General features: G+C 39.6%; 1 long non-coding RNA gene across 3 annotated transcripts; it reads right to left on the bottom strand.

Moving 5' to 3' along the window:
• Window positions 1–18331: 18331 nt before the first annotated feature.
• LOC129628854 (uncharacterized) lies at window positions 18332–24782 on the bottom strand. 3 transcript variants are annotated; one of them, XR_008702940.1, is made up of 4 exons: window positions 24450–24782; window positions 24241–24361; window positions 21525–21669; window positions 18332–18467 (listed from the first exon to the last, which is right to left on the bottom strand). It is a non-coding gene; the product is annotated as an uncharacterized LOC129628854 (long non-coding RNA). The 3 variants fall into 3 exon arrangements; XR_008702941.1 differs by lacking the exon at window positions 24241–24361; XR_008702942.1 differs by lacking the exons at window positions 24241–24361; window positions 24450–24782 and adding an exon at window positions 22473–22769.
• Between the last annotated feature and the right edge of the window lie 477 nt (window positions 24783–25259).

Genomic DNA, 25259 nt, shown 5'->3' with positions numbered 1-25259 from the left:
ATGTTTTTATTGACTAATTCTTCTCCTGGTTATGGGTCATACTTTCCAGGTTTTTTATATGTAGTAATTTCTGAGTTGATGCTAAACATTATAGATTTCATGTTGTTGAGTATCTGGCCTTCATTTTCTTTTTAAATTGAATATTAAATTTTTCCCTGGGAAGAAATTAAATCAAGGCAGCTTGATTCTTTTGGGTCTTTTTTTTTTAAACTTTGTTAGGACAAGTCTAGGATAACTTTTAAGCTGGGGATAAATTTTTCCTTCTTCTAAGGCATGGCTTTTCTGGCCTCTCTTCCAAGCACTGTGACTTCTCTGGGAGGTCTCTACACTCAGGAGCTAGAACCTGAATGTGCCTCATCATTGCACAAGTTCCAGTACTTATTCTACTCACAGTTCCTTAGTAGTTTTTATCTCCCTAGTAATTGTCTTTGCTAGGTAGCTGTTCTGCACATGACCTATTGGCTTCTTGTTTTGCACATGGCAAGCTTTGTGTTCAAACACTCAAGTGCTTCCAATATAGATTTCTGAAGCTCCTTCTCTGTACAGTTCCCTTGTAGCTGGTATCCTGACCCACAAGTTCCAACACAGGAACTCCAAACTCGTTCTCTTTCTCTTTAGCCAAGCAAGACCATTGTTTTCTGACTTCCCCTTCCCTACACTACGCTTCAGAAAGTGCCTGTAAGCAGAAAGCCAGGGAAGTCATGGAGCTCACGTAATTTAGCTCTTTCCGCACAGTAATCATGGTTCAGTGCTGATTGTTTTTCAACAATCGAAAATAGTCATTTCACGTATTTTCTCTAGTTTTATAGTCCTATACCAGTTACTCAATTATCACTGGTCAGCAAGTATTTTAATGCTAAATCATTTTGGCCATCAAGTGCTTTGAAGAAAAGATATGAAAGTTTTTCTTCATAACAAGATCTCTAAATAGCCTTTACCTGAAAAAAAAAAAGAAACAAAAAAGAAAGATTACTTCAGTAATTGTACTCTAGTAAATTTGTTTATGTGTGTGCATTTGTGTAAATATAAATGTGTGTCTATATGTGTGGACATGTGTATAATGGAATGTCAGCAATCATAAGGGGCAACAATCTTTTAGTTTTATGCATGCAATCTTATCAATTTTCTTTTTCATGTAAATTTTGGATAGCTTGGACCTTTTTGAGGCCTGTGGGAATTACAGCTATCAGAACAGAATGAAAGCATGTTTTTCTGTTTTCTTTAATACTAAAGTATATCTCTTTTCACAAATGTTATTCATCTAAGGTGGAGAATAATTCTATTGGCGGGAGAGTTAATCAGAGTTAATTATAACCTAATAGACCTAGTCTTTATATGAACTGGGATATAAAGCAGGTTTGTTCTTTGCATTCATATGGTTGATTCAGAAAGGACATGGTTTACAGTATTTGTGAGACACCAGATGGGGTTCCCAGGTCAATGGAACAAATATGGATTTATTTGATGCACATGGATTCCTATTGTTCAGGTAATAAAAATCCATATGCATTAACTTGTAAGCAGCTGGAACCAGAAATGTATCCATTATGTTGAACCATACATTGAAAGTGTTAGTCGCTCAGTTGTGTCCAACTCTTGGCATGCTCATGGACTGTACCCCACCAGGCTCCTCTGTCCATGGAATTCTCCAGGCAAGAATACTGGAGTGGGTAGCCATTCCCTTCTCCAGGGGATCTTCCTGACCCAGGGATCAAACCCTAGTCTTCTGCAATGCAGGCAGATTCTTTACCATCTCAGCCACCAGGGAAGCCCATAACATTTTTTAAACCTAATTTCTATGATACAGATATATTTAGCAGTTTGCCTGGAGGATTCTCCTAGTGTGACTAGTTCTTAATGCCTTGTAAATTTTTAGTACCAAGTAATACCCTAGTAAACATGATCAAAATAGAGGTTGCAAATACATAGACTTCTTTGATAATGTAAATGTGAATATTTATTGGGTGTCACTGATCTAGTTAGTCATTTAGCAAACACACTTTGAGTACCAGAAACTATATTAGGTGTTAGAAAAACCATGATGAACTGTTGGCACATGATAGAATATCTTTTAGAGAAAACCTATGTCTGTGTCAAGATGTGCATATAGATGACCGTTTTCATTACCTACATATTAGACAAATCAAGAATTTGAGAAACCATCTTCTCAATCTCCCATTCCAGAGACATGAAAGCTGTCATTTATCTCAAAGAAAAAAAGTCACCTGGCCAAAGAAAACTTTCTCTTTCCTCAAAGTGGAGTTGCATTGGTAGTAGTCATTACTGCATGTTATACTTGCTGACCTGGTGGCTCAGACGGTAAAGAATCTGCTTGCAGTGCCAGAGAACTGGGTTTGATCCCTGGGTTGAAAACCCCCCCTGGAGACATGAATGGCTACCCACTCCAGTATTCTTGCCTGGAGAATTCCATGGACAGAGGAGCCTGGCGGGCTACAGTCCATGGGTTCACAAAGAGTCAGACACAACTGAGCGACTCACACACACACACACACACACACACACACAAAACCTTAAAATCAGTCTCAGCTATGAGCAAACACTATGGGTTGGTTATTTTTTGAAGTCATCATGTCTTTGGCCTAAGTAATGGATAAAGGAATCTTTTTTTTAGTGCTGCATAGACTGAATCTCAGTTTCTACATAGCTTCCAGTATTACCATTAAGAGCTAAGTTAATTTTCCATTGTATAGAGATGTATCACATCACATACAACTGAAGATCCCTCTGGGTGATAGACTACAAGATGGTGTATATTTCCCATCAAATGCATCTGTTAATTAGTTAATGTTGGTAAGGCATTTTCAAAATTAAAGAAAGAAGATAATTCATTTTTATCAGCTTTGGAATCTCTCTGTTCATGGAGACTGAAAGTATAGTACATTGAATCACAGTCATAGAGCTCATTGCAGCTGGTACTTAAAGCTTGTATGGGAAGTGAATGCCAATCAATTTCTGTGATTCTCATCTAAAAGACCATAAAGCTCAAGTTGTACTCTGGAGATTAACTGGCTTTATCAATAGCAAATGTTCTCCTTCACCTGAGATTAGCAAGAATTCAGACCTGGTCAGGCTGCTTTTTTTTTTTTTTCAGGCTGCTTTTATATTTGTTCTGGATGATACTTTAACAGATGCCATATTATAGGAAAAAATGCAGATGTTTTTGCATTTTATGGGAAATTGCATCTAAATATTTCAAATATTACAGCTATAGTTCCAGTAAATATAATTACTATAGAAAGCATCACTACGAACAAAGCTAGTGGAGGTGATGGAATTCCAGTTGAGCTATTTCAAATCCTGAAAGATGATGCTGTGAAAGTGCTGCACTCAATATGCCAGCACATTTGGAAAACTCAGCAGTGGCCACAGGACTGGAAAAGGTCAGTTTTCATTCCAATCCCAAAGAAAGGCAATGCCAAAAATGCTCAAACTACTGCACAATTGCACTCATCTCACACGCTAGTAAAGTAATGCTCAAAATTCTCCAAGCCAGGCTTCAGCAATATGTGAACTGTGAACTTCCTGATGGTCAAGCTGGTTTTAGAAAAGGCAGAGGAACTAGAGATCAAATTTCCAACATCTGCTGGATCATGGAAAAAGCAAGAGAGTTCCAGAAAAACATCTATTTCTGCTTTATTGACTATGCCAAAGCCTTTGACTGTGTGGATCACAATAAACTGTGGAAAATTCTGAAAGAGATGGGAATACCAGACCACCTGATCTGCCTCTTGAGAAATCTGTATGCAGGTCAGGAAGCAACAGTTAGAACTGGACAGGGAACAACAAACTGGTTCCAAATAGGAAACGGAGTATGTCAAGGCTGCATATTGTCACCCTGCTTATTTAACTTCTATGCAGAGTACATCATGAGAAATGCTGGGCTGGAAGAAGCACAAGCTGGAATCAAGATTGCCGGGAGAAATATCAATAACCTCAGATATGCAGATGATACCACACTTATGGCAGAAAGTGAAGAGGAACTCAAAAGCCTCTTGATGAAAGTGAAAGTGAAGAGTGAAAAAGTTGGCTTAAAGCTCAACATTCAGAAAACGAAGATCATGGCATCCGGTCCCACCACTTCATGGGAAATAGATGGGGAAACAGTGGAAACAGTGTCAGACTTTATTTTTCTGGGCTCCAAAATCACTGCAGATGGTGACTGCAGCCATGAAATTAAAAGACACTTACTTTTTGGAAGAAAAGTTATGACCAACCTAGATAGCATATTCAAAAGCAGAGACATTACTTTGCTAACAAAGGTCCATCTAGTCAAGGCTATGGTTTTTCCTGTGGTCATGTATGGATGTGAGATTTGGACGGTGAAGAAGGCTGAGCGCCAAAGAATTGATGCTTTTGAATTGTGGTGTTGGAGAAGACTCTTGAGAGTCCCTTGGACTGCAAGGAGATCCAACCAGTCCATTCTGAAGACGATCAGCCCTGGGATTTCTTTGGAAGGAATGATGCTGAAGCTGAAACTCCAGTACTTTGGCCACCTCATGCGAAGAGTTGACTCATTGGCAAAGACTCTGATGCTGGGAGGGATTGGGGGCAGGAGGAGAAGGGGACGACAGAGGATGAGATGGCTGGATGGCATCACTGACTTGATGGACAATAGTCTGGGTGAACTCTGGGATTTGGTGATGGACAGGGAGGCCTAGTGTGCTGCGATTCATGGGGTCACAAAGAGTCGGACTTGACTGAGAGACTGAACTGAACTGAACTGATAGATACAATATATACTATGTATTTTTCTGCAATAATTCATTGATATCTTGGGATGTCTATGTATTATTAATAAAGGATACATATGCATACACAAATATAAATGTGTGCATTTAAAAATTCTGTTAAATATTAGTTTGCCCTTGAAGCCCAAATATGTCATATCAACATGAAGGAAATACAATAATTGGAAAGTAAAAATATTTAGTAGTCAGTTTTGTTTATGCCGTCTTTTTTGGCTGAGTTTCTTTTTCCATGAAACTGACCAATTGTTTTGATGTCATAAAGACACTTGAAGAATTATGTTTGTTGTTGTTGTTCAGTCGTCCAGTCATGTCCGACTCTTTGACCTCATGGACTGCAGCATGCCAGATCTTCCTGTCCCCCACCATCTCCCAAAGTTTGCAAGTACTCCCAAGTTCATGTCCATTGCATCAGGGATGCCATCCTGCAATCTCATCCTCTGACGCCCTCAATCCTTCCCAGCATCAGGGACTTTTCCAATGAGTCAGAATTATGTTTGCTGGTAATTAAATAATGAACTTTCTATGTAACACATGCTAATATCATATTTTTTCAAAAAACTTGACACTTAAAAGGCAAGTTGTTCATCCAACTTGAGCATAAGACTGTATTTAAAATTGATGGAGGCCGAGTGATACCACCACACATCCTGAGTCTTAAAAGAATAGCTAAGAGCAGAATTATTTCAGTTTAGCATAAGGAAGAAAGCCTATCTGGAACCAAGGGGGCTCCGTGGAGACTCTCTCAGTAGGTAAAGTCTACCTAGAAATTTAAAAATAAAAATAATAGAAGGGATACTTTCATTAGAGGATACTTTCTTAAGTATAATGGAGAATCTGAAAAAGAAAATGTATATTTATATATAAATGAATTTATTTATTCAGTATATATTTATATATTTATTCAAATTCTATTTAATTCATATATTTATATTATATAATATTATAGTTATATTATTACATTATATTTATATGTTTATTCAACTTATAAATATTTATTATATTTATATTTTAATGTATTTATCTTTTTATTCAATATATATTATTCATTATATATATATATAAATGATCACTTTGCTGCATACTTGAAACTAACACAACACTGCAAATTAACTATACTCCAATTTTAAAATGGTTAAAGAATGAAGATAATAGAGAAAAACTATCTTTTGGCTGGCTCCTCTAAAACCAAAGGAATAAGCAGGCCAACAAGTATACTAAGAGGATATTCATCAGATATTGTTTAAAAACCACCTGAGAATAAGCATCATGAGCAAGAGAGTCACACCAAAGTTATCCACAGTCACAAAAAGAGATATATATGTTAATTTGGAGAGAGTGGAAATCTTTATAATATTGAGTCTACCAGGTGCAATACGGTATATTACTCCACATAAGTTTTCTTTCATTTTTTCTCAGAAAAATTATAATATCATTTTATAATAAGCCTGATGGATAAGTGAAGAAGGACGAGGTAGACATAAAAGAGAATTGTTTCAGCTAGCAGGCCTGTGCATTGACACATATACCTTAACTTCGGTGCAATGGCCTCTGTTCTTATAAAATATGAAGAGGAATAGAGGTGAAGTCAACCAGCTGGTTTTAGGAACTTGAGATCAATTCACCTTGGTGTAGAAGAACTGGAACTGAAGCTTACATTCACCATAGATTTTTCTGTGTTTACGGGGCTTCATTTTTTATGAGGGATTTGAGAGATGACTTAATTGAGGTGAGGCAGGAGGGAAAGGGGAGGATTGGGAACACCATGTGAGAGAAGATGAGAATCCTGAGAGGAGAATGACTGGATGTAGCAGAAACTTTGCATGGTCTGGAGTGAGGGTCATGGAAACCTGCAAAGGGTCCTCTACTGGCTCTTCAAGGCCCAACAGTCTGAATGCTGTGCTCTGGCTTCTCTCTCCCTTCTTCCCTAAGCCTTAGTGGAGTCTGATACCTGAGCTTAATGTCTGAAGGCCTTGGGATAATTTTATGTGGCCCTGAATTAGCCACAGTTTAATGCTTGGTTGGGTAGCGGGATTGATGAAGGAAGAGTTGAAACCCATAGAAAGGGACAGGCTGCTGACCCAAACCCCTGTCCATGGGGTCTTGCTCTCTGCCCCAGCTGTCAGATAGATGAGTTGAAGGGCAAAGACATGAACTTGGGAGATACAGTCTGTGTCCCCTCTACTCCTTCAAGACAACCTGAAGCCCAATACTCAGACTCGCATGGCTGATATTTTTCCAACAGACTGTGCAAAAGAAAAAAGGAATGAGGGAATAAACAAAGCATGGTGTGTAAATGCAATGGAATATTATTCAGCCATAAAAAGGAAGAAAATTCTGACATACATTGCAACTGGGAGAAACCTTGATGAGATTATGCCAAGTGAAATAATGCAGTCATGAAAGGGCAAGTACAATATGATTCCACAGATAGGAGGTTCCTAGAGAAATCAAACTCATAAAGACAGAAAGTTTTTACGAATGGACGTTGTCAGGGGCTGGTGGAGGGAGGAATGTTGGGGATTAGTGCTTAATGGTTGCAGTTTGCTTTATAAGATGAGAGAATTCTGGAGATGAGTAGTGTGATTTCACAGTGATGAGGATGCACTTAATACTACTGAACTGCATATGTAAAAATGATTAATGATTAAAAATTTTATCTTACGTGTCTTTTTACACCATTTTTCTAAAAAAGAAGAAGGAAGTCTGTAGTACTTTTGGGTATGCACATTTCTAGTCCCTATGTTTTCATCTTTGTTCTGATAACAGCTCCTACTAGGCAGTTAAACAAGTCCCTGACTTGACTGTTCTTTGGATTTTTCTTCCAAAAACACGGGGGAAATGCTTCTTAATGTGCAAGTGCTTCTTTTGAAGTAGAATTGGACTTTCTCTTACGGTCCAATTGAATAAAACTCGTCTTTTCTTTTCCTGCTGCCTCACTATCCCACCTGCTCAAAAAGAAGAAATACTTAGTCATGAAGCCGAAGTGTGGTAAAACTGTTGGGCTGGGTGGGGGCAGAAAGGGCACATTTTCACACTGCAAGTGTGGACCAAGGGTCAGGACATCTTACTCAACTGCTTCTACTCACCATGGAAAGGGCTCAGAAAGTTGTGATTCCCCCACCTGTCCTGACTTTACTTCTCAGGTCTTTTTACTAAATCTCATGTGTGGCAGAGTTCTTGTATCCTTATCCCCAGTTGTCCCCTTATTTGAAAAATCAGTCACTGAAACAATTAACTGGTGGAGGGACCAAGGCAGACTAGTAAAGAGTTATGCATCCAGGAAGACTTCATTTTGTGTTTGGGGGTTTTTTGAGAAAGGGTTGTTTTGGAGGGAAATAATTTTTTAACTCATTCCTTATCTTGTCAAATAACAATCACAGTTAGTCTAGTATGATTATTTTTCTTACTGTTTTATTTATTTATTTTAATTAAATGAAAGATTCCCTAGATTCTATAGTGCTTCACAATTTTCAAGTTTCACAAACATGATTTCATATAATCCCATAATAACCCGATTTCCCTCTACCTTTGCTTATCCTCCCCTCACCCCTCTCCCCACTGGTAACTGCTAGTTTGTTCTCCAAATCTGTGAGCCAGTTTCTCTTTTGTTGTATTCACTAGTATGCTGTATTTTTCTTTAAGATTCCATGTATACGTGATGTCATACAGTATTTATCTGAATGATTACCCTTAGCACAATGCCCTCCAAGTCCATCCAATGTTGCTGCAAATGGCAAAATTTAATTATTTTTTATGGCTGAATAGTATTCCATTGTGTATATTTACCACATCTTTATTCATTCATATGTTGATATATACTTAGGTTGGTTGCATACTTTGGCAATTGTTAATGATACTGCTGTGGACATGGGGTGCATGCACTTTTTAAAATTAATGTTTTTTCCCCCCAGAGTTGCTGGATCATATAATAGTTCTATTTTTATTTTTTTGAGGCGCCTCCTTACAGTTTTTCACAGTGGCTGCACCAATTTACATTCCCACCAACAGTGCATGAAAGGAACATCTTATTTAGACTTCCAGCTGCCACTCACTAACTGTGGGTCCTTGGTAACATTGCCAAACCTCTCAAACCTTAAAATTCTCACTGTAAAATGGAGATAATAAGAACCTACCTTTTGGAGAGATTGCAAGGATGATGTCAAAATGCCTAGTGCCCTTAGTTTACAGAAAGTATTCGACACACATGACCATTTATTTATGAAGATTGCCTCCAGAACAGGAAAAGGTGGGTAGAGATTTTGAGTCATGGTATCAGATGGTGACATAAAACTCTTCCTCTGTATCTGCAATCTAAGTCTCTTATTGAGTGTGTATCACATACACACATATGCAACTACCCACTGTGTTTTTGGTCTATTTCTGTAACTTCCTAATACTGTTTTATTCCTTCTTCCTCTCTTCATCTCTGAAAGACATCCTTGTGTTTCCTTTTCTTTACCTCTTCAAAATGTCATCAGAAGTTGTGATGAATCACAGCAGTCTGGCTTGAGAATTGGTCCACATAAAAATTCCAAATATAATCCACCCTGGGATGATGATGTTGATGATGTTGGTTGTGAATTATTCATACAGTCTAATGAGGAACATGAGAGCATTTGTAGTCAAATCACAACTTTTCTCCAAATGACATAAAGCACATCTGAAATAGATCACACTGATCTCACTTTGCCTGAATGGAAACCAAGGCCAGGGGATGAGAAAGGACCAGGCCAAATTGACCAACAATGGAGATTCAGACAGGACCATGCTTCTGTCAGGGTTCAGGACTGAGTAGTAAATCTCCACCCACTCCCTCTCATACCCTTATTTCCTGTAGGATAAATTATATGATTTTTTTTTTTTTGGCCTATGTGGCATGGCATGTGGTATCTAGTTCCCTGATCAGGGATTGAACCCACTTCCCCTGCATTGGAAGCGTAGAGTCTTAACCACTGAACTGCTGAGGAAGTCCCAAATTGCATGATTTTTAAAGGAAATACATAGCTGAAAGAAAAACGTAACAGTATGAAGACAGTTGGTTAACCCAGATGACAACAGTATATAAGTTCAACTTGAGTGATAACAGTGAAAGACAAATGTGAGCTAAAGCCAGCATCTGACTTGTGCTTCCTAATGTAGAAGACAAGGCCCTTTGTGATCCGGCCTCCTATCTACTTTGCCAGCCTCGGATTTCCCTACCCCACAACTGGAAACTGAAACCCCGCATAATATCCATACTGAAGTCTCTCCAAACACATGGTATCTCATACCTGCCTGACTCTGCACATCCTTACCCTCCACTACTCTTTAGTTCCTGACTTAAATTCTTGTTATCCTTGAGTCTTTGGCCTGAGCATCAATGCCTCTGGAAAGAATTGCCAGTCCTCTTCCACCCCTGTTAGAGTTCAGATTCCCCTCTTTTTTGTTCCCAGGGTTCCCCACACATATTCCTGTCATGATATCTCACACTGTGTTAACATGACCTGCTTCCTGGTCTGTCTTCCTCACTGGACAAAGGACTCCTTTAGAAGGAGGACTGTAGCTTTGTATCGTAATGCCCAGCACCTACTAGGCTTTCAATTAAGGCTTGTTGAGGGAATAGGTATTGTTTCCAGTTCTCCAAAATTCAAGAACTTTTTTTTGAAAAAAACAAAAAACAAAAAAACAAAATACTTTAATTGGGGCTTCCCTGGTGGCTCAGTGATAAAGAATCCAGCTGCTAGTGCAGGAGACAGTGGTTCAATCCCTGGTCTGGGAAGATCCCACATGCAGTGGGACAACTAAGCCTGCATGTCACAACTACTGAGCCTGTGCTCCAGAGCCTGGGAGTTGCAACTACTGAGCCCATGTGCTGAGTCTACTGAAGCCTGCCAGTGCTAGAGCTTGTGCCCCGCAACAAGAGAAGACGCCTCCATGAGAAGCCCACGCACGGCAACTGGAGAACAGCCCCAGCTCACCGCAGCTAGGGAAAAGCTTGCGTGACAATAGAGACCCAGCACAGCCAAAAATAAATAAATACATACATTTTTAAAAATTGTAAAATTGTGATTATTTATTTATTTACTATTTGGCCGCTCCAGGTCTTAGTTGCGGCATGTGGGATCTAGTTCCCTCACCAGGAATCAAACCTGGGCTCCCTGCATTGCAAGCAAGGAGTCTCAGCCACTAGACCATCAGGGAAGTCCCCTGAAATGCAAGAACTTCTAATTCAACTTCTTTTTCTTTCACTAATAGATAACAATGTCCTCTCCGCCTCTCTCCACCATATGCTGGGTGTATGGCCTAGTAGACTTATATGGAATCAATATGACTTACTTCAATTAAACAGAATGACAGGGGCTTCCCTGGCTGTCTGGTGATTAAGACATTGCAGGGGGTGCAGGTTTGATCCCTGGTTGGGGAACTAGGATACTACATACCTCACAGCCAAAAAACCGAAACATAAAACAGAAGCAATATTGTAACAAATTCAATAAAGACGGTAAAAATAGTCCACATCAAAAAAAAATCTTTCAACAAAAAAAGAATGATGGATTGTTAGACTCAAAAGAATGTACAGAGGTCATTTCATCCACTCCTATCAACACCAATGTGAATTTTCTGGAAATGTGAAAATATTTCAGTAATGGAAAGCCACAAAAGGAAATAATCAGCATCAGAAATAAGGGGACATTAACCTTCAAGTGGGCTCAGATGGTGTGTTCAGATAAGTTTGGTTTTCAAGAATCAAGAACAAAGCTTCCAACTTGTTACCCCTTCATGTTGAAACATGTAAGTACATAGAGCAAAATGTAATTCGTAATGTAATTTCATATGCCTGTGATTCATTTACTGTTCATTCATCAAAATGCTTAGGTGCAGGAGTGTGCTTGACACCTGTTTAAGCTTCCTTTTCTTGACAAGAAAGTTTGTTCTTTGTGAGGTAACTCATCTCCTAAAATTTGGGTACTTATAGGGAAATTCCAAGCCTGAAAAATCAAAATGGCTTGTAAATTGGTCCTACAACTTTCTCACAGTATAAGTTAATAACCCTGTGTGTGTGTGTGTGTGTGTGTGTGTGTGTGTATGGTGGGGGGTAGTGTTAGTAGAGTTATTGTGCTGCAGATGAAATAGGTCACTGACTAATTGACTGAATTTCCCAAGAGATTAGTAATCCACATCAGAACTTCTAAGCTTTTCCCATTTTGCTGCTGCTGCTGCTAAGTCACTTCAGTCGTGTCTGACTGTGTGTGACCCCATAGATGGCAGCCCACCAGGCTCCCCTGTCCCCGGGATTCTCCAAGCAAGAACACTGGAGTGGGTTGCCATTTCCTTCTACAATGCATGAAAGTGAAAAGTGAAAGTGAAGTCGCTCAGTCTGACTCTTAGCCACCCCATGGACTGCAGCCCACCAGGCTCCTCCATCCATGGGATTTTCCAGGCAAGAGTACTGGAGTGGGGTGCCATTGCCTTCTCCGTCCCAATTTGCTATACACCCTTAATTGGCTTCAGGTTTATGGTTTGAGGCTAAAGTGTGTAAAACTGGACAAAAACCTTTGAAAAGAAAACATTCCACTAAAATGGTGATCATTTTGAAAAATGGATTGTGTTATTACCTATGTAAAAATCCCATACTCAATTTTCAATGCCATAAATTACATCTATACAAGGAAGATCTGGCTGTGGTCCTTTTTGTTTCTTTGTGTGATAGAGTTCAAGATCAAAAATGCTAAAATCAAACCGTCGAATGAGAGCATCACTCAGAAGCTGGTGTCAGATTACTGAAGCAAAACAAAGCAAGTCAATAAAACAAACAATCCAGACATCTATTTCTGCTTTATTGACTATGCCAAAGCCGTTGACTGTGTGGATCACAATAAGCTGGGAAAAATTCTGAAAGAAATGGGAATACCAGACCACCTGACCTGCCTCTTGAGAAATCTGTGTACAGGTCAGGAAGCAACAGTTAGAACTGGACATGGAACAACAGACTGTTCCAAATAGGAAAAGGAGAACGTCAAGGCTGTATATTGTCACCCTGCATAACTTCTATGCAGAGTACATCATGAAAAACGCTGGGCTGGAAGAAGCACAAGCTGGAATTAAGATTGCTGGGAGAAATCTCAATAACCTCAGATATGCAGATGACACCACCCTTATGGCGGAAAGTGAAGAACTAAAGAGGCTCTTGATGAAAGTGAAAGAGGAGAGTGAAAAAGTTTGCTTAAAGCTCAACATTCAGAAAACTAAGATCACGGCATCCGGTCCTATCACTTCATGGCAAATAGATGGGGAAACAGTGTCAGACTTCATTTTTTGGGACTCCAAAATCACTGCAGATGGTGATTGCAGCCATGAAATTAAAAGATGCTTACTCCTTGGAAGGAAAGTTATGACCAACCTAGATAGCATATTGAAAAGCAGAGACATGACGTTGTCAACAAAGATCTGTCTAGTCAAGGCTATGGTTTTTCCAGTGGTCATGTATGGATGTGAGAGTTGGACTGTGAAGAAGGCTGAGTGCCGAAGAATTGATGCTTTTGAACTGTGATGCTGGAGAAGACTCTTGAGAGTCCCTTGGACTGCAAGGAGATCCAACCAGTCCATCCTAAAGGAGATCAATCCTGGGTGTTCATTGGAAGGGCTGATGTTGAAGCTGAAACTCCAGTATTTTGACCATCTGATGCAAAGAGCTGACTCATTTGAAAAGACCCTAATGCTAGAAAAGATTGAGGGCAGAAGGAGAAGGGGACCCCAGAGCATGAGATGATGGGATGGCATCACCGACTCAATGGACATGGGTTTGGGCAGACTCTGGCAGTTAGTGATGGACAGGGAAGCCTGGTGTGCTGCGGTTCATGGGGTCGCAAAGAGTCGGACATGACTGACCAACTGAACTGAACTGAGGCTGAAAGGATGGTACTTCCAAATAAATGTCACACCCAGAACTGAGGTCTGTTTCATAGTGCTGACCAAGCCAGTAGCAGCAGGGGTCATATTCATGCTGAGAAGAGAAGGCCCTGCCACTCAGAATCTTGGGCTGAATTAAAGGAAAATCAGTAGATTCAGATCAATTAGAATTATTGGGTGGGATGCTGAAAATCTGTTAGTCGCTCAGTTGTGTCCGACTCTTTGCGACCCCTTGGACTATAGTCCATCAGGCTCCTCTATCCATGGAATTCTCCAGGCAACAATACCGGAGTGGATATTCATTCCCTTCTCCAGGGGATCTTCCTGATCCAGGGATCAAACCTGGGTCTCTTGCATTGCAGGCAGATTCTTTACCCTCTGAACCACCAGGTGGGTCATATCTTAGAAATCTAAGAACTCATCTAATTCTGGAATCATCCCACTCATGTCCTTTGGAGTTCCATCCTGTGTCTGAGTAATTCTGCACCTGTAAAACCCTTTCCTTAATTGGTCCTTTGTGCAGATGACTCTTAATTTTAAATGATTGCTCCTTATATCTACCCAATATTTATCTGTGTTTCTTCCATTGTACCTTTTTCAAGATAAAATATACATAATACACTGAATCCTTTTATCCAACATCATTCTGGAAGTTTTAGGACCTGATTCTTGAGATCACTTGGATGTTTTTCTCTAGATGAAAGCTTCTTGGATCCTTTTACTGTTTTCATATCCCTTCACTTTCCTGGTTGTTTTCTTCCTCTGAAAATCTTTCTCTTTGTGTCTCTATCCCTTAAGTATATTGATTAGAATGAGTGGATGGATCTCATCATGATCAGACCTTGAAAAGTCCACAATAGAGTGAACATTTCCTTCCATGAGCTCATTCCCTCTGTAGTCAACACTTGTGATTTTCCTGTACTTATCACATCAAAGTGTCATGTTTGTAGTTATTTTTTACTGGAAAATTCCCTTCTCATTATTTTCAAGTTCTTACAGACTGTTGAGTGAAAGAGCCTGCCTCAGACCACATTTAGAATCTTATTTCAAGTACAGGCCATACAATTCATGGACACATAAACCCCAAATGAAAATAAGGAAGAAAAGGGACTCTGTACATCATTCAGAAGCAAAATGAAACATCAATGCTTTATGTGAGTGTAAGTGAAAGTTGACAGGAAATTCAGGGTAGGGTTAGGGAAGGGCCAAAAAGCCTTATTGGTTTATTTTTCCACAAAGAAAGGCAGATTGGGGAGCAATAGGTTGTATCTGCACCCAGGGCACATACTCATCCAAAATTAATCAAGAAGAGAATGTATGACTGAATCATATGTTGTTATTTTTACGGTTATTTATGGAGTTTTATTTGTCTATGCAACAGAGAACAGTGCCTAGGTTCCATGGAAAAGGTTTGCGTGACATCAACTGTAGCAGAAAACAGATGGTCATCTGATCTTAATAACTGTGTTTAGACAGAGTGGAACTGCTATTAGTGATACCCTCCACAAAGATTTATTTGGGACGCATGGTACAGGGACTTTCACCCTCACGGAATATTTTTTCTTTCAATGTTTGTGATCGTCTACACAACACTGGAGACATCTGGATATAAACTAAGCCTCTCAGTTGGTCATCTGCATGGTTGGCACATGCAATGCCAAACCACTAAGTGCAAGAAAAGAAAAATGCAACTGACAATTATTTAGAGATATATAGATTGCCAGACCTGAGTCATTATTCGAAGGTTGGTTCATATGGACATCTCACTGGGACAAATTATAAATCTAATTCAGATCACTTGGTCTATTAAGACCTACTGGTTCCTCGATGCTTTCAAGAGCACAGTCCAAGTGCCCTAATAAAGCATTCAGGTCCCTCTGTTATTTGGCCCCACCCTATCACCCCAACCTCATCTGTTACTTCTTTTCACTAAGTGAATTCTAAAATCCAACTACACAAATGATGCACCAATTAAAAGTGCTTATGCTTTTTCATGGGCTTCCCTGGTGGCTCAGCGGTAAAGAATCTGCCTGTAATGCAGGCGACCAGAGTTCTCCATTCCTGGGTGGGAAAGATCCCCTGGAGGAGGGCATGGCAACCCACTCCGGTAATCTTGCCTGGGGAATCCCATGGACAGAGGAGACTAGCAGACACATTGGAGCGACTTAGCATGCATACATGCATGCTTTTTCATGATTTCAGCATGTCTTTGTTCATATGCCTTGTCCCTGACGTGTTTTTCTTCTAATTTCTCTGACTGATAAACTTTCTATTCTCCCATCCATCTTTAAGATCAGGCTCAAGCATTAACGCTTTTGAGGATACGTTTGCTGACTTCCCTGTACTAAACAGTTGTAATCCTCACTATGCGTTTACAGGGCACTTCATGAGAATTACTGTTTCTCTTTGCATTGTCATTATTTATCCAGACATTTCTCTTTCTTATTGGACTACAAGCAGAGAAGGCTGCGTGTCTTTTTAATCATTGACTCTTGTGCCTAGAACAGCGGCTGACTCATAACTGGCACTCCACAGATGCTATCTGAATGAATTAATTCTGACTTAAACTTTTTTTCTTCAATGAGAGAATTTTTATCTGAATAATTTGGGGTGCTTGTTCAATAGTTCAACCATACAGGTGATAGCTCAAGGAATATATCTCAATCCAATATTGGTTTGCTTACATCAATTTAAAAAATAATGTGTTCAGTCAACTTTAATTCATTGACTGCATGTTTCGCATTTCATGTTTTTATGCAAAGACATGGGAGACACACTTTAATAGTACTTAAATTCTTATTCCCAAAATACATTTTAGGACGTGTGTAGCTGTGATACATGCCTTGAGAGGATGCCTGAACTCTCTTTAGAAATTTTTCAGTATCCCTAGAATGCATGATATTAAAAGAATACAGTGAATATTAAATATGTAATAACCTTCACAGAAGCTATGTTCACAGCATGAAAAACTATAAAAGGATTATAGAATGTTCTCTTCACCTATTCAATTCTGGGAATTAAAGACTTTTCATCATGTCTTTTTTGCTTTATGTTTCATTATTTGATAAGAAAACAAGTTCCCGTGTTTGCGTGTGAGGGTGTTTGTGTGTGTATAGTAACATACTATTGTATATTTATGTTTATATTTTACCAATAGTTAGTTATGTTTATATTTTACCAATAGTGGGTATATATATATAGATGCAGCATATACCTTTATATGCTTGTGTATACATATACATTTGTATTCAGTGAAACAGGAGCAAACAAACCCACAAAAGAAAATTATTTATACCCCCACCTTCACCTTCAGCCCCTTGAAACATGCCAATATTTTTCATTTCTCTCCCAAATTGTCAGTATAGAATTGGATGCAGTAGCGTGAAGGGTAATACAGAAATACTTTCACCAGGCTTAAGGGTATGAGATAATGAAACTTGCTCCCGGGATAAGCATATTTATTGGGTTTGTTATGTATCAAATGTAACAAAAGTAGAGGATCTGAGGAACGCCCTGTGTGGTTCTTTTCACACCCTTTGATCACACAATTCCTCTTTAATTCAGATGCAGTAGAGCTTAAGTGGCTTCATTGATGTGTTAAGTGTGGAATGATTTTTGTATAAAATAAAAAAGGCTCCATTATGTGTCCAGAAAAGCCTGTGTGTGCTCGTTTATTGAGACAGGAAGTTGGTTTCCCACACAGAACAACAGTTCTGCCATGCTGCAGCATTGTGTCTGAGAGGAGAGGAAAGGAAACTTCATTTTCTACCTGGCAGAAATCGGCTTCTGGAGGAAGGGGCAGACAATGCGATTGGGCTTCCACTGAATGAGAGGATTTGATTGATTTTCAGAAAATGCACCATGCCATGTGGAGGGAGGCTCCTTGCCATACTTTTGTAAGGAAAACATACATTTTATAACTGGTGCCTGTCTTTTGAATCTTCCTTAAAATGCATTTTGCTGAGCACTTATCACCCCACTCTTGAAATCCAGGGTGGGGGGAAAAATACTCTTTTGGATTTTTCCCTTCTAGTTTTGTGTCTGATTTGATTTTTGGTTTTTGTTTTTCCCTTAAGTCGGTTGCCATTTGCTTTTTTTTTTTTTAAAGAAGTTTTCTTGTTTGTTTTGTCCTCTTCTTAAGCACGTAGAATACTTCTGAAAATTTCCAAGGTGAAGTTTAAAAATCTATCCATAGTTTAAATATTTAGACATGGATATAGTTCTTATCTGGGGGCTTCCCAGGTAGCTCTCGTGATAAAGAACCTGCCTGCCAACACAGGAGACATAAGAGACACAGATTTGATCCCTGGGTTGAGAAGATCCCCTGGAGGAGGGCATGGCAACTCATTCCAGTATTCTTGCCTGGAGAACCGATGGACAGAGAAGCCTGGCAGGCTCCAGTCCATAGGGTCGCACAGAGTTGGGGGACCCCTTCCAGGGCCCGAAACTGGGCTCTTGTCTAACATTCAGAAATGAATTGTCCGAGGAGACACATGTGCTGACAAAGCAAGAGATTTTATTGGGAAAGGGCACCCGGGTGGAGAGCAGGAGGGTAAGGGAACCCAGGAGAAGAGCTCTACCAGCTCTGCAGTCTCGGGTTTTATGGTGATGGGATTACTTTCCGGGTTGTCTTTAGCTAATCATCTGACTCAGAGTCCTTCCTGGTGGTGCATGCCTTGTTCAGCCAAGATGGATGCCAGAGAGAAGGATTCTGGGTGGTGGTCGGACACGTGGTGTCTCCTTTTGACCTTTCCTGAACTCTTCTGGTTGGTGGCCGATTATTAGTTCTGTGTTCCTTACCAGGACCTCCTGTCGTGAAACAACGTATGCAAATAGTTACTATGATGCCTGGTCGGTTTCAATCAGTGTGCTTCCCCTAACAACCCTCCCCCTCCCCCCCTCTCCCCCGGAGAGACTTCACACTCAAGATACTTTTTGAGAATTGGGGTGGAGGTCTCTTTCTTCTGTAACTTCTTCCTGCTGTGCACGGGTGTAGGCCTGCCTAGCAGAGCAGAAGTCTCTCTCTACCTGATCTAAGTCAAGGTATTTTTTGCCTTGACTGAAACTAGCATTCACCCTTGTAATAATAGCACTTTAGTTTGAAACTGTTGGCGCCTCTCAGAGATGAAATAGACAGGGGCCAAACCGGAGACCTAACAGGATGGTCATCACTGGTCCCCAGAAACAGGAGGCAACATTTGGGGTGAGGGCTGCAGGGTTTGTGACCTTCTTTTTTCTTTTTCTTTTTTTTTGATTGGTTGGTGGTGAGGCAACAGAGCTGTGCTCCAGGAATCTTGTGTTTAGTCTGAAGTCACCATCTTCCACCTGGATGGGGGCTCCAGTTCTGTAAAACTCAAAGACATTGTTATGCATATTTCTTTGAGTAGGAAACAGGACCCTGTCTCAAGGCTGTACCACTAATTGATTGTTTCTCCTTTGTTTCTGTATCCCTTCCCTTCCATGATTAGCAATTGGTTGAATCCACTCTTTGGAACTCAGGGAAGGTCAAGGAGGCTAAAGGAAGCCTATATCCTACAGACAAGAAATGGAGAACACAGAACAGATCTGTACTCCAGAGCCCCACAGAGTCCTGCTTGGTTTTAATTTAGGGAACAGGGCAACTAAGACTGTGATAACTTCTTGTCAAAATGGGGCATAGCTTGCAGAATAGACACTGAATTGGAAGTATTCCTGAGTTCCAAGTCCTAGATCTGAGCCTTATATGATTAAAATCTCAATCCCTTGATCTGCCATTTTGTTGTAACAGACCCAATTAGAAGTAGCTGGAGGACGGATAACTGGAATTTTAACAGACAAAATAAATCTCATTTCTTTTTAGAAGAATAGGCCTGAAACCCAGTCTGGACCTGGCACTTTGGGGAGACTTGTAGCCAGGTAGCCAGTTGCCTAGTTTTATAAAAAGTAAGGTTGCAGTTACTAGCTTCCAGCAGACATCGTTTTGAGAATGCTGACATCTAAGCCTGACACGACTCAGAAAACTCAAGTGTTTGGCAATACAACGTCTAATCTGAAATTACACCCATAGTATCACCTAGTTATTTCCTAGGACGTCTGAATCATAGCTACTCTATTTGGACTTTTAATGTAAAATTTTCCTTAATAGCCAAAGTAGATGTCACCATTAATGATGTCAATGTTTCTCTAGGTATGAGAAGATGCAGGAATTGGGACTCATAAAATCTTCTCCTGAAAAGATCTAATTATCTGAAGGCCTGTTCTGCCAGTTTTTCCCAGAGCACTGAGTGCCTCATTCCTGATTTTCACCCTGAATTCCTTTCAGGGGAGTTGAAGGTCAGCAGTTGCAGTGGCCATGATTTAATCTTTGTAGACGTAGATGGCAAGTGTCAGTTTTCAGTTGGCAGAGCCCCTTTTTGTTCATAAACTTGGCCATGATTTTGAGGGGGGCATTTCATGACCATTTTATCCCATGGTGCTGAGAATGTCCATTCTCAGGTTTGACAAAGATTTTGTTGACAGGTCCCTCAATGTGATGTTACTGGACTAAGCCATAAAACAGAATCCAAAATTCTCTGGACCACCTATCTTACTAGCCTCTTGGTCCAGGAAAACATCCCCTCTTGTTGCTTCTTCCCATATCTAGAGTTACACTGTTACCATCATCGATCTCACATGGAACTATATATTATTTTATCAGAGGCATCAGTCACATATTTGACAGTGTAAGAAACAGCAATTTTGTAAAACAGGTGAAATACAAATAACATAGCTAACAGTATTAGTAAAGTCACAAGTAAGACTTAAGAGCTTCCATTAGATGTAGCCCAGTATATCCCAGGTTATCTGACTTAGTCTACTCTGTAGGAATCTTTATCTTCCAGGAAAATTACATATTGGCAGTCTATAAGGCACAAAGCTCAGTTTTCTAGTATTACTAGACTGATTATTCTTAGTATGAATTAATTGTTTCCAACATAGAGGAGACTTTAAACCTAAATTACCATAGCCTGGCGTTATCTATATACATTCATTCCATAATTGTGGGAGATTTTCCCTCCTTTGCTGAAACTTTGCTTGTTGCTCTGATTGAGCTTGAGCAATAGAAGAAAGCTCAAATTTATGGCCAGAGTCAGAGCAGGCATTATTAATTGGCCTGGTGAGGGCCATCTAGTAATCCCATCTAGTAATATCAATAGTGACCTGAATATGACATAATTTTTTTAAGTAAATTTTCTCAGGGCCAACCAGTTAGAGCCTTGTAGTAGAGAAATTTACCAAGGTAATCCAGAACTAGACACAGGTAATTGGCCACAAACCCAACAATTGGATTGATTTCTAAAACTAGCATAGGATCAGGCCTATGATAAAAAAGCATTTGATTCATATGCAAAGGTCCAAGAAGTCAAGAAAACATTATAAATGATCATAAGAATCAGGTCCAGCATCTTGGGCAAGCTGTCTACCTCTGATGTCATTGTCTTCTCATCCTGGTATACTGCAGTTTCTCCTCTGTTTGAGCATCATTTTAAGGTGAGATCAGGTCAGCTGTCTTCTCTATAGACCAGTCTAGTGTGTAGGGGCCTTTGGAAGTGGGAATTAATCTAAGAGTTAATTTCCCTTTAGTTTCATTGTGCATGAGCTAGTTAAAACTGAAGTGAAGTGAAGTGAAGTCGCTCAGTCGTGTCTGACTCTTTGAGACCCCATGGACTGTAGCCTACTACACTCCTCTGTCCATAGGATTTTCCAGACAAGAGTACTGGAGTAGGTTTCCATTTCCTTCTCCAGAGGATCTTCCTGACCCAGGAATAGAACCCAGGTCTCCCGCACTGTAGGCAGACATTTTACCATCTGAGCCACCAGGGAAGTCCCAGAGCTAGTTAAGAGTACCTGATAAAAAAGTCCTTCCATCCAGGTTGGAGACAGTCCCTTCAGTTATGTCTTTTTCCAGTCCTGGTTGCAGGTCATGAGGCATTTGATCTTCATCCAAAGATTAGATCACTGAGATAAACTTCAGGAACAAACTTAGGGTGTTCTTTAAGAATTCAATTAAATTTTACATTAATATCACATAACAGCAAAGAACTATCCAAGAAATGAGTCTTACTAGATGCAGACCTCCATTAACAAACTGGGATTTAACATTTATTGAAACATCTTTTTCTCCCTAAATTTACCCTCATTTTTATCAAATATAACCAAATTAAGGCTAGCTTGTTTGCAAAATAGGTCTGTTCTCACTAATTTTGGTCTGATGATTTATATAACCATAATTGATCATAGACTTTTTATTTTGCTGAAACATTTATAGAGTCTCAGACTGAACCTTTAAAATAAAACAGGGCTGGGAAACTCACACCAAAGGCTTATCACAGATTTTGCCTAACAAATCTAGGTGAATTCTTCCCTTTTTAAGGTCTCAAAAATTTCTTGAGATTTTTGTACCTGTTAGTGAGATAACCTTCCTAACTCATTGATAAACTTACTGGAAACCTAAGAGTTTCCAATTTCTGGAGGAGTCAGATAGAGAGAAAATATAATTGTTTTGTTTATAACATATAATTTTACCAAATTATTGTCATAATTGGTTTGAGAGGAAGATTTTCCATACCCCCAGAAAACACAAGATTCAAACCTGTAATTTTTCAGATAGAAACCATAAAAGCTATAAGCATATTCACTGGTTCATTCAGTCCTTTTGTTAACTTTTGTAAAGTCATTACATTTTCCATTAGAATACCAGGACATAGCAGAATGTTAAGAATGCCATATAATTTCTAGGATATCTATATTAGTAATTTTATCCTACATTATAACATTAGATGATTTATTACTCACTTGATAATATTTTTCATGAAATTTAACCAACCAAACACAATTAGTTTAATCTCTCTCTTTGGGGTGTTTCAGGGGCCCTCTGAAGCACCCCAAAGTTAGCTAGAGAGCAAAGGAACTTCAAAAGAATTTGACTTAGGAAGTTTTGTCAAAAAAATCAGTTAAAAGGCTTTAGAACATTTGGTCAGATTTAGTCTATGTTGATGGGTGTATCACTTAGCTAGTTGCCATGTCACAATAGGTGTAGATACTGAGGCTCAACGTAGAGTGAAAGCTGACTCCTCCATCTTGGACCTAGTTGGCTCTAACCAGTTTTTCTATGGTCTTGTCATTCCTAACAAAATCCATTTATCTAATTGTAATCCAATTTTATAAAATCCTGATCATGCATAACTCTTTTTAGTATTTTTTAGTACTTTTTTTTTTTAACTGAAAACACACTTCCTACTTTGCTTTAGCAACCAAGAACTGTTTTACATTAGCATTTTATAGATTGATGAGCATAAATACCAGTGGTAATTTCTAAAACCCTTGCTTTCTTAGAACATTTTAGGATGGCACCAAACATTATTCATTTATAGTCCCAAATCTCTTTAGTTTCTCTGTAAAGGAAATTAGTGTTTAGTAGTAAATGTTTTAAAATCTTATTTTATTTGGAAATTACTTAACTATTCAATAGACTTCCAAAACTTAGCACACTTAGCAGAACCCTTAGAAATTCAAGTTACTCCAATCTGGAGAGACTATTTTAGACAGATAGTCCTAAAGAATAATTATGCTTAATAGAGTTTATATAAAAGCTCATATATCATTTACATTTTTTTTAGAAGTTTCTTCACTTGAGGTAATTTCCTTGTTGACAAACTTATAACAGATATGATAATATTTAATTTATATTAAACCTAGTTACAATGAAAATATTCTACTTAATGTTAATTACTCTAAGATATGTCTATATTAGATAGGTCAACAAAGAAACATTAATATCAGGTATTTAATAGTGAATATTTACCAGTTCACATGAGCCTGGAATTTATTGTTTAATTTATAATTTTTTGATTTGTAAGCGCTTACCTTTCTTTAAGCCAATTAAATAGAACTCATTTACAAATTAACCTCAAAAATATTACTGAGACAAAGACATACCAAGACATATTAAGACAGACACAATGCAAGATCTAGCTTCATTTTCTAAGTTTAGTCATGAATTAGATATTACAATATAAAATTTACTAGTTTATAAAAACACAGTTGCAATAAATAAAAAATTTAAAGTCTTTTCCCCATTTTTCCTCAGTCTTAGGAGTTAGACATGGTCTAGATAAATGTTCCTGAGAGCCCTGGTCTCAAGGCACAGGGAAAGAAAATCAAGTTCTAACAAAATGGTGGCAGGTCTAAACCAAATGGTGGCCAGACAAAGCAAAATGGCCATCAAAAATCACAACACAGAACACAGAGTTAAAACACACATATAAACCTGGCAGTCCTCATCAGACACTCCCTTAAATACAAGAATACAGTCTCTCAGAAAACCTCCTATAGAGACACAGAACTTCAGATCCAAGTACTAACAGAGTAAAGGAAAATATCTCAGGTCTTCAAAGATTTCAAAGGGAGGAAAGGAAGCCAGGTTGAAAGAAGAAGGGGGAGGAGGCGGGAGGGGGGCAAAAGGGGTGGCCAAACAGACATCTCCTGCCACCTGCAGATACCCAGGCATTACGGGACTTTACCCTGGGCCTCCAGAGAAGGGAGAACTGGAACTCGGCCCTACCAGAAATCAGAGCAGACCAGAACCAGACTTCGAGTTCTCTGCCAAGAGGAGGTGATCAGTCTCCAATCCTCAGCTCAGGCTGAGGCCCTTCAACCAGATTCCTGCATCCAGGATGGGGGAACTAGAAAAAAAGGGAAGGATAGGATGGGTTAAGGAGAGGAAAGAGAGAGGGATGGGGTGAGAGGTCCATAAAGTCTCTTGTTCCTTACTGGTCAGGGCACTCTAGCCAGTTGTCCACGTCAGGAGGAGACCAGGGACAAAAAGTTTCCAGTTGTGGCTGTTGGGTCTGGTCCACTGGCAGGCAAGCTGGTCCCTGAGTATCCTGAGTGGTCAGGATGTCAGTCTCAACGAAGAAGAGTCCCTACCAGAATCACCATTTGTTGCCCCCTTCCAGGGCCCGAAACTGGGCTCTGTCTAACACTCAGAAATGAATTGTCCGAGGAGACACATGTGCTGACAAAGCAAGAGATTTTATTGGGAAAGGGCACCCGGGCAGAGAGCAGGAGGGTAAGGGAACCCAGGAGAACAGCTCTACCAGCTCTGCAGTCTCAGGTTTTATGGTGATGGGATTAATTTCTGGGTTGTCTTTAGCCAATCATCTGACTCAGAGTCCTTCCTGGTGGTGCATGCCTTGTTCAGCCAAGATGGATGCCAGAAAGAAAGATTCTGGGAGGTGGTCGGACACATGGTGTCTCCTTTTGACCTTTCCCGAACTTTTCTGGTTGGTGGCGGCTTATTAGTTCTGTGTTCCTTACCAGGACCTCCTGTCGTGAAACAACTCATGCAAATAGTTACTATGATGCCTGACCAGGGTGGGCGGTTTCAATCAGTGTGCTTCCCCTAACAGATATAGTTCTTAGCTGGGGGTTTCCCAGGTGGCTCTCGTGGTAAAGAATCTGCCTGCCAACACAGGAGACATAAGAGATGCAGATTTGATCCCTGGGTTGAGAAGATCCCCTGGAGGAGGGCATTGCAACCCATTCCAGGATTCTCCATTCCTTCCTGGAGAATCCAATGGA

This window comes from Bubalus kerabau, chromosome 15, assembly GCF_029407905.1.
Source record: "Bubalus kerabau isolate K-KA32 ecotype Philippines breed swamp buffalo chromosome 15, PCC_UOA_SB_1v2, whole genome shotgun sequence".
In the NCBI taxonomy this organism is placed as follows: domain Eukaryota; kingdom Metazoa; phylum Chordata; class Mammalia; order Artiodactyla; family Bovidae; genus Bubalus; species Bubalus kerabau.
This window is presented reverse-complemented; position numbering and strand designations above follow the sequence as displayed.